The 17945-nt window shown below is 50.9% G+C and overlaps 1 protein-coding gene across 2 annotated transcripts in view; it reads right to left on the minus strand.

The window, feature by feature from the left end:
* Klhl29 (kelch like family member 29) overlaps positions 1 to 17945 on the minus strand; it is a 310216-nt gene that overhangs the window by 25897 nt on the left and 266374 nt on the right. The window lies entirely within an intron of this gene.

The following is a 17945-nucleotide window of genomic DNA, read 5'->3' on the forward strand; positions in this document are numbered from 1 at the left end:
CCTAGGGATGTCAACATCTTCTCCCAGACCCACCCCAACAGCTAGAAGGAAGGAGGAGAGAAGAGCCCGCCAGCCAGCCCATTTAACTAAGGTGTATTTTTTTCCCCCAGGCAGATGTTAGGGCCTCTGGATAACCGTCATTTCTCACTAGCCCCACCCCATCTGGCTGCAGCCAGGGCCCCTCATGCTTTGCCATATATTGTGGCTGGACGTCAGAAGCCTAGACCCTTGTGCCAGGGTGACTTAGGCTGTCATCTGACAGGTAATGACAGGAAAGTCCCCTTACTGTCTATCACTCGAAGCCCTTCACGTCTGTGTTCAGCGAAGCTGACTTTCTAGAACTACCCTCTGGTGTTCCCTCCTTCACGCCTGAACACAGGGTCAGTACCAGCTGAATGCTGCGATACCCCTAACTCCTATTTCCTATTCTGGGTTTCTCACAGGGTAGTTAGGTGTCCCTGGGTGAGTTACCCCAGACTGTGGCAGGTCTTCTCTCTTTCTGAGCCTCTCTTTCTTTCCACAGAGACCAGTGGGGTCACATGACCTATAGTCCAGCTCAGGGAGGAGAATAGGATTAGCGGGCCTTGGGTGTCCGGCAGGTCTTCCCTCACAAGGATACACCGGGCTTGGGCTCTGCTGAGGACTGAGGTCTTAGGACTGTCCCCTGAGCCACAGGACAGGCTAAGCCCTAGACCCCTAACTAGGCGGTAGGCTGACTTGCAACTATGGGAGCGTGCTCACAGGTGTGCATGTGGAAGTCTGGCTGGGCCCTCCACCTTCAGCGGGACAGAGAGACAAGGCTGGAGGGTGTGGGCATGGGTGAGCCGGAGAGTGACAGGGATGCCTCAGTTGGCAGGTGAGGACCGCGCCAAGGAGCCTTGAGCTTAATTCTGTAGCACGCATGCGCGGGTGCTGCCGGGGATGGCGTGCAGGGAAGTGGAGAGGTTAGCTGCCGCCCCCAGTGATCTGACAGCCAGTCAGGATGAGAGTGATTTAGGAAACCCAATGGGAGGCACGAAGATAACCTATATCCAGAGACCTTGAGTTTGGAGACAGAACTGATGGGGAACCTGAACACTGCCTTCTGGGAGACACGCAGCCTTGAGAAGGTAAACTAATGGATTCCCAACAGCCCTGCTTGTTGAAAGCTAATGATGTAGTCTCTGGTCAGCACCTACTGTGCCCAGTGTCACTGAGGTAGATTCAAACCACCGTCGATGGGGGAGTCCTCCCATGATCTCACAGCAAGATGAGGAGGCCTAATGGACACTGGAGGGTGGAGAAAGCGTTCAGGCCTCGGCTGCTATGGGATGGGGGGGCGGGGGGAGGGGCGAAGGGAAGGGACCGGAGGAAGAGTTCGGTTTGGGGTAAGCCTGTCGAGAAAGAGGTGGTAAGGCACAGGTGGTCGTGAGAGGCCCGGGCGGGAGAGGCGCCTATGGGGCTCAGGGAGGAGGACCTGTGGGGCCCGGCAGGGAACCTGTAACTTGTGATGCTGGGATTCTTACATTCTTACAGGGTCTGCAGCTGAGTGAGTCTGGTGGATGATGTCATTTAGGAGTGAAGAGATGGCTGGAGGTAAAGGTAGGGGACAATTTCAGGGGAGGATCCCAAACTCTTAGAACTTTAAAATATTTTTTTTTTTCAAAATTTAAGAGAGAGAGAGAGAGAGAGAGAGAGAGAGAGAGAGAGAGAGAGAGAGAGAGAGTGTGTCCATCCCTGTGTCTCCCCACATGAGTGTAGGTACCTGCAGAGACCAGAAGAGGGCATCAGATCCCCAGTAGCTGGAGTTACAGGCAGTTGTGAACCACCTATTATGGTGCTGCCAACTGAACTCTGGTCCTCTGGAGGAGCAATATGCATTCTCAACTGCCTAACCATCTCTCTCTAGCTCCTGAGTCCTCATTCTTATTCTGGATTTGTCATGGGGTAGTTAGATGGCCCTGGGTGAGTTACCTCTACCTGGGCGGGGGGGGGGGGGGGGGGGGGGGGCTCCAATTAGTAGCTCTGTGGCTCCCTGGTCATCATACTGTGTCAGGAAGCAGATTCAGCCCCGTGTGCTTATGGAGTTAGGGAGTGCCAGGCCAACATTCCATTCCTGGACCTGCTGTGTTCTGATGTTTTCAAAGGTTTTTCCCTACAGGTCAAGACTCTAGCCATATCCCTAGTCCCAGCAGCAACACTGGCTGCACCAGGAATCCCAAGTCCCGGTCCAGATCGGGCAGGTGTCTGGGATTCAGGCGGCACCGATCTGCACACGCGTTTTCTGTGCTCTGCAGCTCTACCTTTTCAGAAATCTGATTTAATAGTTGGGGACGATTATTCACTTCCCAAAGAATTTTTCAATTTATGAAAGTGCTCACCAGGGGATTCCTTTTCACAGCAGGCCCCGTGCATTCCAAGTATTGATCAGTTGGTATGTGCTTGCCACTGCCTGCAGAGTTGCCGGCGGGGAGGGTGGGCATCACAGTCTATCCTTGTCAGAAGCACCCCCTGAATCCACAGGAGGAAGACAGGACCTGCTGGCCTGGGTGAAAGCTGCTTGACTTCGTCACCCTTGTCTCACAGCCACATAACCCTCCTGGATTTTTGAGGTGGCTCTTGGAAACAGTCCAAAAAGCTGGGCCTGGTATGGGAAGGGCTGTGGGATTTGCGTGAAACCCGGATCAAAGGCTGGGTTTTCAGGGCTCTCGGCAGCACCTATGAGATTCAGGTTGGGCTGAAGAGCCTTGGGTTCTCCCCTGTTAAAGACTCAGTGGTACCACATGAGTGAGGGGGGCTGATAGTCTGAGCCCACGTGGAGGGCCATAGCGTTGGCTTCCATTCCTGCTGGCTGGCATTTGGGGGCATTTCCAGGTCATCTTGGTTTTGAGTGGGATGCCTCACCCCTATGCTTACAGAACTGGCTGCCCTGTACCTTGCTCTCCCTGCCCCATCAGGGGTTCTTCTCCCACTGAGGCTACCTGGCAGAAAGCACATGACCAGAGAGTACTTCCCAGTTTCCAGCCAGCCTCCTTCCAAGCCACCTCTACGCTGTGGCTCCACACAGCGGACAGCCACAGGCCTCTGGTTAAATGACCCCTTCAAAGGTGAGCAGACGGAGTCAAGTGTCATTGGGCCCCAGCTTCTCCATGTTCCTTTACTTTCTAGTGACGTCCCCTCCCCGTACCCCAGGCAGTACCTGGCTTCCAAACGTGTTCCTCTCTGCCCAAGTCCTTCCTCATCTGGCTGATCACCATGGGCTTTCCATGCCAGTCCTGATAGCATCTGGTCCCAGGCCTCCTTGCCTCTTCTTCCTATAGCTCTTGCCCTCTGCCTCTTTATGCATGCTTTCAAAACATCCCAAGTATATATATATATATATATATATATAATTACACTATGCCTTGTAATTATTTATTTACACGTCTGCCTCTTGCATCAGACATTGTGTGTGTATGTGTGTGTGTGTGTGTTTTTCTTAACCTGCAACACTCAGCTCAGGGCCTGACATGTGTGTAACCCACATAGTAAGTTGCAAAAATTCTCTGCTGTCAAGAGGCAGAGGTCTTTTCCCACCCTTTGAATCATGGCTGGTCTTATGCTTTGCTTCGGACCTATATAGAGTGAAGTAGAAAGGACCTCATATGGGTGCTGTGGGATGGTCTGTATGTTAAATTGCTCTGATTGGTCAATAAATAAAACACTGATTGGCCAGCGGCCAGGCAGGAAGTATAGGCGGGACTAACAGGAAAATTGAGACAACAGGAAAGTGGAGGGAGACACTTCCAGCCGCCGTCATGACAAGCAGCATGTGAAGATGCCGGTGAGCCACGAGCCACATGGCAAGGTATAGATTTATAGAAATGGATTAATTTAAGATGTAAGAACTAGATAGCTAGAAGTCTGAGCCATTAGGCTAAGCAGTTTAAATAATATAAGCGTCTGTGTGTTTATTTTATAAGTGGGCTGGGGTTTGGCGGGACCCGGAGAGAAATTCTCCAGCTACATATGGGTGTACAGCCTCAAGGGGATCCATTTGCTTTTGTTACCTCTGGAGATCCCTGCCATTACCTCACACAAACTGGGGGTGGCCTGTTGGAGGATGAGAGACAGACAGCATGGTATGGAGATGAGCCATCCCAGAGTGTCATGTAGACTGGCCGGCCTCTGCCATAGCAGCCTGACCTAACCCTCAAATTGCCTAGCCAGAACCACAATCTAAATAAGCAAGTTTCCTTTTTAAGCCAGGGTGTTTTAAGAATTGCTGGTTTAGCTGGCAAGAGCCACTTGATCTGGAAGGCAGGAATAAATGGACTCACGAGCTCAGAACTGGCCTGTGTCAGTTTTCCCTGTTAGTTTGGTATGAGGTTAATTTAAAAAAAAAAAATTGTGTAGACATTCCATTGTGCCCAGCTCTTATGTGTGCAGTTTAGTGGTGATAAGTATACATACACTGTTTTACAACTCATTTCTAGGAACCCTTTCCAAATTGGAACTGTATATCCATGAAACCATAACCCTACTTAGCCGCCTTCTCCCGGTCCCTGCCTACTTCCTGTCTCTGTGACTGACTTCCCTGGAGATGTCCTATAAGTGAAAACATACACATTTGTCCCGCCTGGAATTGGCTTATTTCACTTGAGCGCCTTCAAGGTCTGTCCACACTGTGCCTTGTGTCAGAATTTCCCCCTGACTTCCATCCGATGGTAAGAATATACCATTTAAGAACCCATTCATATGTGAGGAGATGCTTTTCAGCCGTTGTGACCGATCCTGCTTCTTCCATACAGTTACAGGTATCTCGAGCCACCCCAGCCTTCAGCTCCGTTATAATTGGTTGAGGTGAAACAATCCCATTAGACCTAGCTTTGCAGGGCATGAGAGGGACTGGGGAATGCCAAGAGGGGTCTGTCTGGAGCTGCGTGCTTGTCTAGAGGAGAATGAGACCACAGAACCAAGACCGGCGAGGATGCTGTAGCCAAACCTCTGCATATTTTTCACCAAATGACACAAGTTATTTGTCAGAGACTAATGGGCTCGTTCCAGCCGGTCTAGAAGGGCTGTCCAAGGCAGGAATAAAGAGAAAGGGGTGTCAGATATTAAAAGGCAAAGAATTCCAGTGGCTTTGCAGCAGAGAAGTCCATTAAATCAGAGCCCCAAGAAAGGTGGTGCAACCGAATAATTTTTTTTTTTTTTTCAGAGCTCAAGCAGGAACCCAGCTAGGTGATAAATGCTCCTGGTTCCATTGGCATTTATGGCACATATATGATAAAGGACCCGAAAACATTATAAACTCAGAGCAGTTGGGAAATACACCGGGAAAGCCCAGGGAAGACTGTCATGCATGTCCAGAGGGTAATTCATCTGGGAGTGCAGAAGCTGGATGAGAGCTGACATTGTGGGGACAAAGGAGGACTTTGCACACACAGCCCCCTCAGTGGGTGCTTCGTATCGCCACGCCATCCACGAAGTACTTGGAGCCAGCTCTCCTTACAGCTGCTTTGAAGTCTTCACAAAATGAGCGGAAGCATCCCCCATCTTGCCCCAGGGCCGGTGTTCTTATCCCCAGGCCCAGGGATCGCCCAGGGTTTGCCAGTTTGTGCCTGGGGAAAACGTGATGTCACCACCGAGGCACTACAGTCTGCTACCATAAGGGCCCTTTCCTCCTCTGCGGGAGGTCCTTACTGTTAACTCCGCTCTGTGGACTCACAGAGCCTTCCAGGGTCTGTTCTTTTATTTACAGCTTTATCATCTCTGTCTCCACCCTCTCAGTGTATGCCCAGCACTTCCTGCTCTTTTGACCAAATCATCTCTTACACTTAGGGTCTACAAGTTCCTTAAGCCTCAGCTTTATGCAGCATCCTCTAAGGAGTCTCACAGAGTTCCCTCAGTCACATCATGCTTTGCCCTCTCCTGTGGTCCCAAGAGACTTTGCTGGTACCTCGGTATCAGGTAGAGATCTTGAGTTGCCTCCTTCCAGAGGACTCTATTGTCTACCCATCTCCTCCCCCAGGCTAGTCTCTTTAACCCTGGAGTACATGGCATCATGTTGTGTGCACACATGCATGTGCGTGCGCGCATACACCCACACACACCCACACACCCCTACTTTCTTTTGTGATCTGAATTCAAGTGGGCTACAGAACACACAGGGAGGTGTGGGAAGTGATCAGAACATCCTTAAACACAATTCAACGGAACTAGTCAAAAGATCCAGCTGTGTAGAAGCAGATGGACCCATTGTAGAAGTCAAGCCCTCTCTAAGCCTAGGAGACATCAATGCTAATAACAACAGTGGCAAACCCACAATTTGAAGGGTGGTCTGTCATTGCTAAAGCCCAGCCCCATTCAGGATTTAGATCTCTGGGAAGAGACTGAATTACTCTGCTGAGGTGCAGTTGTCTAGAAGAACCTTAAATGACCAACTCACTCGGCTGACACTGAGCAGCAGCTGTGACCTTGACACAGAGTGGCTAGAGAAAAGTGGTCCTTTTAACACTCTAGGTTCTAGCCACCAGGATGGTAAGGGTTACCCAAATGTAATCCAAAATAACCAATTGCATGAATCAACAGATCATGCCCGAGGGGATCATTTGGGGAATTAGGGGAGGGTAAGGGTAAAGTGGTGTAGAGTCAAAAGCTTTTCAGAGGGGTTATAATCCATCATGGTGGACAAGTATGGCAGTGGGAACGTGGTGTCAAGATGGCCATCAGGAAGCAGACTGAAGCAGAGAGCGAGAGGGAACAGGAAGTGTGGCCAGGCTATAAAACCTTAAAGAGCACCTCCAGTGACATACTTCCACCAGCAAATTTCTACCTCCGGAGGTTTCCATTCTATTCTCAGCAGCACCACTAACCGGGGGAGCACATGTTCAAACACATGAGCCTACGGAAGACGTTTCTCATTCAAACCACCACAAATGTCATAACCCAGATCCAGCCCAAGGAACCTGGCCAGATGGTGGTTTCCACCGCAGGGTGGTAAGGTAACCTCTGGATAAGCAAGGAAGGCTACTGGGCTATCCTTGGGGCTGCAATCAGAGAAGTGCCTGGCTAGGTCAACATTAGCAGTGGTTAGACCTTATCGCCTTCACTAAAGATTCTCTCTCTCCCTTCCTTCTCCTTGGTTTTTTGAGATAGCCAAGGCTACTCAGAGAAACCCTGTCCTGCAATTCACTCTGAGACCAGGCTGGCCTTGGACTCAGAGATCTGCCTACCTCTGCCTCCTGAGTGCTAGGATTAAAGGTGTGCACCACCACCTGGCTAAAGATGCTTTTATTTGGTTCCTTTTTCTTCTGGAAGGTGGATGAGCCAAAGTAGGAAGGACATCGGGAGGCTATGGGGCCATTGGAAGCCGGCATGGAGGGTGTGGACGGGGCGAGTGGCAGCCAGTGACATTTAGGGGAGAAAGGAGTCCCTATCATCTTTATATGATCTAAGAATACAGCTTGGCAGCAAGGGCAAGTGGTGTCTTGAATGACAGGTTGTAATGACAAGGGGTGAGACTCATATGGTCCCAGGGATTAAGTTGAGTGGGGGTAGGGACCTCACTCTTGTGTTCTCATAAATGCTCTTGTCTTTATGAAACGTTTGGACCTACAGTGTATTTATCAGCGGTTCTGTTTCTTTCCCACAATGGGGCTAGGCTTTTGGGAAGTGGGGGGAAAAAGTTCTTCACTGGGGGGGTGGGGTGGGGGCGGAGGCTGAAGTTAAGTCATGACAGTTACTTGGCGCCAAGAACCAAGTTCAGAACCTTGGAGAGTTACACATACCGGGTAGTCCAGATAGAGAGCTAGCTAGCTAATGTGGTTAGGGAGCGGCCTGGAACAACCTAACACACCCGAGGCTGGGAATGAGACTGGGGGATAGGACTTCAGAGGCTGACTGACTCCCCGAGTTCCAGGAACTGGGGGTGGCACCCATACCCACTGATGTATTCCTGAAACATGTTTTCTGTGCGCTGGATGCCGCGGGTACTGGGGGCCCGCCAGGGACACGTATGAATGAACACACATGCAGCCCAGGGGCAGTGCAAGGTTTACTGGGAGACACACTGATACAGCTATGCCAATGGGGATAAGAACTGAGCAGAGGAAGGAATGCCCGGTTCTGCCCGGGGAACCCAAGAGGTACCGAAGCAGGGTGCTTGTCTAAGAAAGACTCACAGGGATTGCCCCAGCTGGCTGGGGTGCAAGTTGAGAAAGCCCCAAGGTTTGAAAGAGCCCATGCTATCCTGGGAGACACCAAGGTCACTGGTGGCTTTCATGTGCAGGTGACCTAGGGAAGGCCGGTCAGCAAGCGAAGGTGTAACTTCTATGTCACCAATGGAGCCTTAAAAGTACAGGAGGCAGGGTGACAGTGTAGCTCAGTGCCTAGAATGCCTACAGCCCTGGGATGATGCATTGCATCCACTGACTCACTGTGGCCTGAGGTGCGTTCACGGGGCCAGCTCTGGGCCAGGTCCTGGAGGAAAAGGAATCTACTTTCCATGATGAGAATGCCCAGAGTCCCCAAAGGACTGGAATTGTGGTTGATCTGGCTCTGTGGCCTCTATTTCTTGCCCCCAACCAATCTCCAGCCCAGCTCCTGGGCTCCAGCCAATACCTTCCCTGTGATTTTGTTAGAGATGGATTCCATGGCTGATATCCCAGGCTCCTGAATGCAGACATGCCAGTCATTATTGCAACTTATTGCAGGGTCTATGGATGCTGGAAGAGCACAGGTATGCACATGGATGTGCAACAGTCACAGGGAATGGGAGGCTTAGATTGGCCTTCAGAGTGGAACATATTACAGAGAGGGAAGGTTCTAGGCAACCTACACATGCAAAAGCTCAGGGCCTTGCATTTCTATAGTCTAAGTATGGACAACTGGGGAAGGGGATGGTAAGAAATGAGGCTACTTGTACAGGTTGACGTCACCAGGAAAGGTTAAATAAGCTATGGTAAGGAACCTACAAATCTTTAAATGCGTGTGTGTGTGTGTACATACAAGAGCGCAGGTGTCTCATGAGTCCAGAAGACTGTGTCCCATCTTCTGGTGCTGGAGGTACAGGTGGTTGTGAACCAACCAACTTTGGGTGTTGTGAGCTGAACTCGGGTCCTCTGCAAGAGCGGCAACCACGCATCATCTTTACAGTCCCCAGAAACCCATAGATGTTAAGTCTAGAGATGGAATTGAGAAAAGTTACGTAGATGGCCTTGGGCACAGAGAGTCGGGGGTCTGGAAGCTATCCATCTGGAGAGATGGAGCATCTTCCAGCAACACTAGTGAGCTGTGAGGGAGAGGCCTGGACTGGAGGCTATAGAAGGGGACTCTCGGGGAAGCCGTCAGAGGACTTCCGGATTCCGTGTGGAGCTTGGTTTCAGGGGGTTGAGGAGACCCTGACGACTGTCTCCTTCGCTGGCACATATAAACCTGAAATGTCTTCTTCCAAAGCACAGTGGAGAGCTGGTACAGCCACCACATCCTCCAGTACAGCACAGCCCTTGTGTGGACATAGGCCATTATGTGACCTGTTTCCTCTGTCTAGGACACAGTGGCTGGGGAGGGGAGGCCTGTGAGAGCCCTGCTTCCCTTTCAAGACCCTGCATTCCCAGAGGGGCTGGCTCCTCAGTCCCCTCACCTGCCTGTCTCCTAGATTCCGACATAAGCTGGATGTGGGGTATTGAGAGGGGTGCATGAAGGTCTCCAGGGGTCTGCTCCCAATGCAGACCTCAAGAGTAGGTTGGAAACTGAAAAATGACAGTGACCTGGATGAGGAAGTGGTGTCCTCACATAAGGGACAAATAGTCTTAACAGTCAGGGACCCAGCCTCGGAGTTTAAATTCACAAGCTATGTCCCACAAAACTTCATTTTGTTAGATTCTTCCTGGGGATCTAGTTCCTCAAGCATCTGGTCAGTCGGGTTTTGGAAAGCCAGTCACCCATTCCAGTAAGAGGGCAGCTGTCAATACTGGCTCAGGGATGAGGCGAGGGCAGGCAGAGGGGAGACAGGGGGAAAAGGGAAATCCTTCCACGGGTCTCTTCCATCTGCTTTGGTGCGAGCTGTCATTTCCAAAGCGTCCCGACAGTCACCATTCCAGCAAATAGAGCAATAGTTTTAAAGGATTTGCAAGAATTAGTGAACCAGAGCTGAGAGTACAATCAGTTCAAGGACCCAAATAAAGAGGGGGATGAAACAGAAACCCCGAATGCCAGGGGCTAACGGCAACTCTAGATGCTACGGAGCTGGGATTCATGGCGGCCTATCAAACTGGGGGACTAGGAGGTGGGAGGGGAGAGTGTGTGTGCACTTGTGTGGGGCCGAGGCACAAGGACCCTTTCCTGCCCACCTGTGTCCTCCACAGTCTCCTAGGAGACCGTCTATCCCGGGTTCTCCATCCGTGTCCACTTGCTGTCTGTGGGCAGGTCTGGTCTGGGAACCATATAAACCTCCCACCCTTCCGGGAGTGATGAAACCCCGGGGTCTTTTCTGGTCTTTCACAAAACTAATGGTCTTTTACATCATACAAGTCATGTCTGTTGTCATTCCAAGAATATTAGGGGATCCTAATAAGGACAAAGATGTGCCTCCAGTGAGTGGGTCAGGCCCTGTAGAGAGTAGAGGTCAGGCATGCTAGCCAATGGGACATCACAGAGGCTGGTGGGGAGCCAGAGCCTCACAGGGCTGGGGATGGATCAACTCAGAGCCCGAGAGCAAGCCCCCCCACCCCACCCATCATACAGTCCATAGTGTTTTTAATCATGTGATGTGGTTGGTACCCAAGGCTGGAAAGAATCAGCAGGGGGGCGGTATGGATACTCCATCACTCTCTTGTTTTTGGTTGTGTCTCTAATCCCGTGTCTACGGCAACTCCTTCTTCTATCCAGTTCTGTCTTCAGGGCAAGTGCTGGTGGGTAGAAATGCTGATTTTCACCATGTATCTGAAATCACTGGTCCCCAGAGCCACTCTGGACACAGCCACAGAGGCTGTGCTCCAGGTGGACAACTTACTGTTGGAGATCCCAGGCACAAGCCGGGAGGCCTGTTTGGGTACACAGTCTGGGCTCTAGGCCCCCCTGGATCAATTTCGCTAGCCTGGTACTGTTTCCAGTCCTGGATTTAATCCCCGCTCTTTTGGTCCAGATCATTTCCCTGCGGGCCTCTAGCTTGGCGATCAGTTTTTCCTGGGAAATGGACTTGCCAAACTCTATGCTAAATTCACAGACCGACCTTTCACAAACTCATGGGGTATATTCACTCAATAGTTGCCATCCTGGGTCCGTGGGCCCAGGCTTACACACATGCCTACGAGCGTGACTCTGAGGGCCTGTGCTTAGGGTGGGATAGATGCACAGTAGCCACACTGGACCCTGACCATTGTGCCTCAGCTAGCTGGAGAGGTCTTCAGAGTGGGCACACAGTAGAGGGCACCACCCCTGCTCAGACCCAAGGGCTGAAAGATGAGCCAGGCTGTGTTCAGTAACAAGGTCGCCCAGTGTTTATAGAGCGTTGCTGTGAGCTGGGGCCTGTGTCGGGGGAGAGACACAGAAGTGGCCCATGGCATGGGAAGTGAAGAGGAGGGAAGCAGTATTGTCAGAGGCACGGCACACGATGGGCCTGAGCAGAAGATTCACCTGGAAATTTAAAAACCGACTGATGTGCTGGGTGTGGTGGCACTCGCCTTTTATCCCAGAACCTGGGAGGCAGAGGCAAGAGGATCTCTGTGAGTTTAAGCCAGCCTGGTCTACAAAGTGAGTTCCAGGACAGCCAGGACTGTGACACAGAAAAACCCTGTCTTGAAAAAAAAACAAAACAAAAATAAAATAAAACAAAACAAAAATAAAATAAAATAAAAAATCAATAAATAAAAGTAAGAAGCCTAGGCTCCACCCCCAGAGTTTTTGAGTCAACAGCATATGGAAGGCAAACTCAGGCACTAGGATTTCTTTAGAATGCATGTGTGTTCATGTGTGTGTGAGTGCGTGTGTGAAGGCCCAAAGTTGATGTCCAGTGTCTTTCTTGCTTTCTCTCTATGGTATATATTGAGATAGCGCCTTCCTCTGAACGTAGAGTTCAGTATTTGGCCAGCTTGACTAGCCAGCTGCTTGAGTGGATTCCCCGTCTCCATCTCCCTTGCCATGGCCAGCTGGACTTTTCTGAGTCCTGGGGATTTGAACTCTGGTCTTCAGGCTTTCACAACAAGTGTTTTACCCCTGAGCCATCGCCCTAGCCCTAGAACATGCTGTCTAAGAGCCCCTCAGGAGAATCTAATGTACAACAAAGCCTGAGAACCTCGGGTTTCATGGCCACGAACTGCTGTTGGTTCTGCCTTTTTATTTTCACTCAAGTGTCCAGATCTGCTCTCAGAGTGCAAAGACATTTACTGAAAAAAAAAAATAAAATAAAATTAAGGAACGACAGCTCGACAGCTCCAAGAGCCAGCAATTCATGCAAATTAATGCAAATAAATACACACTTTCATACATATGTTTATGCAAATATTCGTGTGGTCCTGCAAATCACTCACTTGCCTGCAAGCAGCCACCTACAATGTCTTGGTGGGAACCCCAGGCAGGGTGCCTGGGTTAATGACAAGTGGTATCGTGACCTCCCAGGATGACATATCTATTAGCCAACTCATCTCATAAGTCCTACAGAACCTTCCTGAACTGAGCTCTGTCTACCTCAGACTCTTCCCCCCAGGAACCCGGGCCCCATTGCTCACTCAAGGCCACCGGTGAGGGCAGGATCATGAACGGCTACCCAACACACACACACATACACCAAGGCTACCAGACCTGTGGTCAGAGAAAGCAGCTATGGCAGGCAGCTGACTGGACGAGGACTGGTTGGCTTTAGCTCAGTGCCAATCTAGATGGGCTGGCATGTAGCTCTGCACTTGCCCCCACTTAGACAGTGTGGGCCACTCACAGCGTCTGCCTGGTCATACCCTCCAGCTCATTCGTCTCATCAGGGGACACATGTCGGAAGAAAACACCGTCCAGTCAAGATCATAGACTGGTGTTCCCCAGCACATCTACTTTTCCATCAAGCTTACTGAGGGGGCATGTCCCTGCATGTACCCTAGGGCTTCCTGAGTAGGGAGGGGAGCTTAGCAAGTGGGGAGAGTTATGAGGTGAACTGAGGCCACCTCCGAGTACTGTGTCTTGGCCTATCAGCCTGCTTTGCACAGCCCTGCGATGGTCACGCACCATTTCTTATTTCTTCAGACGCCGCCTCTGGGAGGTAGAGGGCACAAGCGTTTGGAAGGCCTCAGGACATGGAGAGGTAAGGTTCCCGAAGGCAAGAGTCTGTCATACAGTTGGTGCTTAAGACATTCCTGTTGACTGACAGAGTTTACCTCATCTCGCTGGGCCTTACATCTGAGTTCTCCTGTGACTACACATATAACCTGGGGAGGGCAAGACGTGGCCTCACTCCGTTCTGGCATTCATCCTCAGGAAGGAGAGGATAGACAGGCCACAGTGCTTGCGGTGGGGGGAGGCAGAGCACTCTCAACCCATTCAGGCCTGGATAGGACGTCTGTAACTAATGTCTCAAGAGAAACCAGAACTTGGGGCTGGAGAGATGGCTCAGAGGATAAGAGCACTGGCTGCTCTCCCAGAAGTCCTGAGTTCAATTCCCAGCAACCACATGGAGGCTCACAACTATCTATAATGGGATCTGGCGCCCTCTTCTGGTGTGTGTGTGTGTGTGTGTGTGTGTGTGTGTGTATGTGTGTGTGTGTGTACATAATAGATAAATAAATCTTTGAAAAAGAAAAAGAAAAAGAAACCAGAACTCAGTTCAGAATTCAAGTATGAGTCAAGCAAAGGCCTGTTCTAGCAACACGTCAGGACCCCAGTGACACCTACTCACCCAAGCCCTCGCCCATCCCATAATTTTAAAGCGGAAGGAAGTTCCACTGTGTTGGCTTGGGAGACAGCTCAGCCTTGCTGACATCACAGGTCATTCATTCTCTGTTCTTGTGGGCTCAACATTTTTCCCATGGAGAAAGCAGCTTTTACACACAGGAAATTACTTCCCAGAGGACCAGCTGGATCCAGCTCTACCACCAATCAGGGCCCAGGCCCTGGGAAGTACTGTCTCTCTCCTCATCCCTTTCTCAGGCTGGCTTAAATCAAGTCTTAAAGGTCAATGCTATTCATTCATTATTTCAGGCTGACCCTTCACCTCTTCAGCTTTTCTGGGCTGCTGAGGAGATTGGATATCTCCAGGGACACAGCTGCTAAGTGGTAAGCGACAAAGGAGATAAGGTGTCTTCACCCTGCCCCCGCCCCCAAAAGAAGGGGAGTGTTCAAGAGACTAGAGGCTGGTTGATTGGGGGCCCCCTCCCATTGGGTCTGGGGTATGACTTGACCTCATCCTCATATTAACATATCAACCAAAGGCTTCTGAGTTGCCCCATGTCAACTTTTGTAGTTAACAGCAGTCACCAAACTGGTAACAAACTAATAAGACAGTCTCTGAGCAGCGAGGCCGTTTTATTTAGGACCTCAGAACCCCTAGGCAGGTCACTGGGGGAACTATTGTTGAGAGATCAGACCAGCCCAAGCCTAGAAACCTTAAGAACAGAACATGAGTAGAATTTACATCTTAGGGCCCAGAATATTAAAATTCAAAGCTCCATGCCCACTACGGAGAGCCCAGGGCTTGACACAGCCTAACCCTGGGGGCTGGAGGCCTGATTTATAAAACCTGGAGCTCAGATATCAGGCAGCACTCTTGGCGAGTCCTCTCAGCTCCGCGGTGCTATGAAGTTCTCTTCTTTGCCTCCAGCTCTCTGACTGGCACCTGACAGTGTGCAGGGTATTAATTATGGTCAGAGCTTTTCAACATGCAATAAAAAGCCTTTTAAAACGTTCCGATGGGAGGTGATTAACTCTATTAAGTGGCATTATGGATCTTCCTATCTGTTGCTTTCATAAACATAGTTGTAGGCAGGATGTTTTATTATGGGCATAAAAATGTCCCGCATTACAATGCATAAGCACATATTGATGTTGTATTTCTTTACTGCGCTACCGCCCCAATCCCCAGCCACTCCGAAAAGAAACTACACGTCTTAATAATTTATACTCCAAGTTTTAACCAGGATTATCAATGGCAGGTTTTGAGCTTTCTCTTTGGGCAACACAATAGATCATAGTAAAAATGCACCGACAAGCGATGTGTCCGTTTGATTTTTTCCACCTGAATCAGCAGCCCAAATTCCAGACACAGCAGTTTAGGGCAAGCCGCACGCTGAAGAATTTAAGTCTAAGCATTTAATCTGTTCTTTCCATAAATTTCTGCTGCTTGTGCTTTATAATGATTCTACCAGAGGAAGTTTATTTATATCGCAGATTCCCAGCATCAGCACATTGAGAACACAACGCAATCGCTCAGTCAATAGCTTACAGCCATGTATAATATCACTCCGGAAATCAAAAGCCCATTTGAAGAAGAGAAGGCTCAGATTAAAGTCACTTTAAGACATCAATAACTTGGACTGGCTGAGGAGAAGATATAAATATCCGGCGTGCGCATATGCAAATAGGGACTCGCAGACGCGCTATCTCCGCTAGCTAGCGCGCGCGGGAACCTCCCGGTGGGGACTGGCCACACGTGACGGCGGCGCCGGGGGCGGGGTGGGCGGTGCCTCACCGTCACCAGGAGGGGCTACAGCATGTCTGTCCTGCCAATTGCGCCTGCGCGACCTGCGGGTGCCAGCTTGGGCTGGGGCTTGAGGCTGGCAGAGGGCTGGGCTCTCCATGAAAAGCCCCAATGAAGGAAAGGGGCCACCTAGAGTGACACCCCGCGTCATGCAACCGGGGCGTTCATCTGCGTCCTGCACCTAGAAGAGCCTGCCTCAGGAGGCATGTTTTCTTCCGGCATCTCCGTTACCGTATCTCCTTTATCCCTCAGGAGTAACCTTCAAGTCTGCAGGAAAACGAAGCCGCCAGAGAAAAGAACTTGTCCAAGACCTCGCAGCTTGTGAGCCTCAGAACCAGGATCAAGCTGTGTTAAAAAATTAAGCTTTTTAAACGACCGCCTTTTGCTGTTTCCTGCTCACCCTGGACACTCTCCTTACGGCAAGGCAGGTGTAGCAGCCCAGAAAAGTTTAGGGTTCACTTGGGAATAAGAAGCCTGGGGTCTGAGGAGCACACAGAAGGGGCTGTCACTGGTCAGGGTCAGGGTCAGGTTAGGTCAGGTCTAGACACTTGCAAGCATGAGAAAAAGCTGGTTGGTAGGGCCCGCTGGGGTTCTGGGGAGAAATCAGTACCCGAGAAGAGTCAAGGTAAGCCCTAAGAGGGGTCTGGAGCCAGCCAGGGTGAGCTAGATTCTACCCCTGAGTTGCGGAGGAGGCATTAGGTCATAGGTAGGAAGGGAAAGTACTATTGCTTTCCTGAGTGGGGCTGTGGAACCTCGGGGAAAACTGATGAACCCATCGCCCAATGGCCAGAAGCACCCAAGGCCTTAGTGGCCCAGGGCTTGCCTACAGCTTCGACTACCACACCAACCCCCTTAAGGAGAAGGAAGAACATTTAAACTTGGCTGTGTGCCGTGATGTGTCTCTGCACAGGGCAGGGATCCATGAAGAGTGAAAACAAAACATGGCCAAGCGAGAAAGCCAGGGCAGAACATTTGAATGACGCCACGAAAACCTACAGAAAACTCACGATTGCAAAGCAGACTTCTTGAGCGTGACCATTGGCCCAGACGCCTTTGGCTAGTAGCTACCTCTGCTTCTGCGGGTAGCCCTGATCAGACCTCTCCAGCCACACACTCATGGGTTCATGCGCTCACGCATTCAGCAAGGGTTTACTGAGCACGGCTGTGTGCCCACAGATGGGAAGTCTGCTTTCCCACTCCAGGGGATCTGGTGACCCCCAAATGAGCCCTTCTTCTCTAGGGCAGGGCAGCTCCAGAGGGCTGGGTAGCGATACAGGAGTGGGAACAGATGGTCTCTTCACACAGGCATTGCTACATCTAGACTCTGAGCTCTAGGTGGATGGTTGACAAGAACCTTGGGGCTCAGTGACTTATCAGAGTTCCCCTCTCCACCCACCAGCCAAAGTTCCTCATAGAACTAGAGTTGGTGGGGACACCTGTCCTCCCTGCTGGGCAAGACCATGCTCTTCCGTTGAAATGACCTCTTCTTGTCCCTTCTTCCAGTGCTCTAAGCCATGTCCCAGCTGGAGCACGCAGAGCCAGGCTTGGTTAGTAGGGAAGGCCGTAGAGACTCTGCACTATGTGCAGGCTCTTGAGGGGCTCTCTGGGCATCTAGAACCTTCTATCAGAACTTCCCTGATTGCATTGGGATGGTAAGCGATGCCTGCCTGGTGCTCCCATCAATAGGAGCTTCAGCTGCCTCCTGCCTCAGGACACTAGTTGGGTTCACGGAGTTCTGGTGGGTCCTGTGTTGAGCACGATGTGTGTGTGTGTGTGTGTGTGTGTGTGTGTGTGTGTGTGTGTGTGTGTGATTCTCTGGCCCTCTCTCCACTCCTGCCTGTGAGAACCAGCTCTTGCTGGCTCCACTCAGAAACCCTCCTGACTTCTTAGGCTTCTCGGAAAAGCATGGATGCATGCTTTCTAGCACTTCCTATAGAGATTTCTGGGGGAAGCTGCAGGGGTTCTGAAATAATGGTTGGGAGAACTCTGAGGATACCCTTTCTAATTCCCCGTGGAGGGTAGGCAGCTGCCACTGGACTGTGGGTGAACATCTGTGTCAATCAGCTGGGAGGTGGGAAGCGGGAGCCAAGGTGGGGCTGGGCAGAGTGATCTCTCTGGTAGCTTGGGTGTGATCTCTCACGCTCCCAACTGGGGTGCTCACTGCTGAGACACCCACCTCCTGGGCTCTCTCTTCAGGAGTCCCTGTTGGGAGAGAATGGGCGGCAGGAGGATTCAGGCCTGCCTTGGGCTGGCATTTGGTCTGGGCATTCTGTGTGGGGTTCAGGGGGACTTCTGGAGGAAGGAC

Source organism: Peromyscus maniculatus, chromosome 22 (genome assembly GCF_049852395.1).
Source record: "Peromyscus maniculatus bairdii isolate BWxNUB_F1_BW_parent chromosome 22, HU_Pman_BW_mat_3.1, whole genome shotgun sequence".
Classification (NCBI taxonomy): Eukaryota; Metazoa; Chordata; class Mammalia; order Rodentia; family Cricetidae; genus Peromyscus; species Peromyscus maniculatus.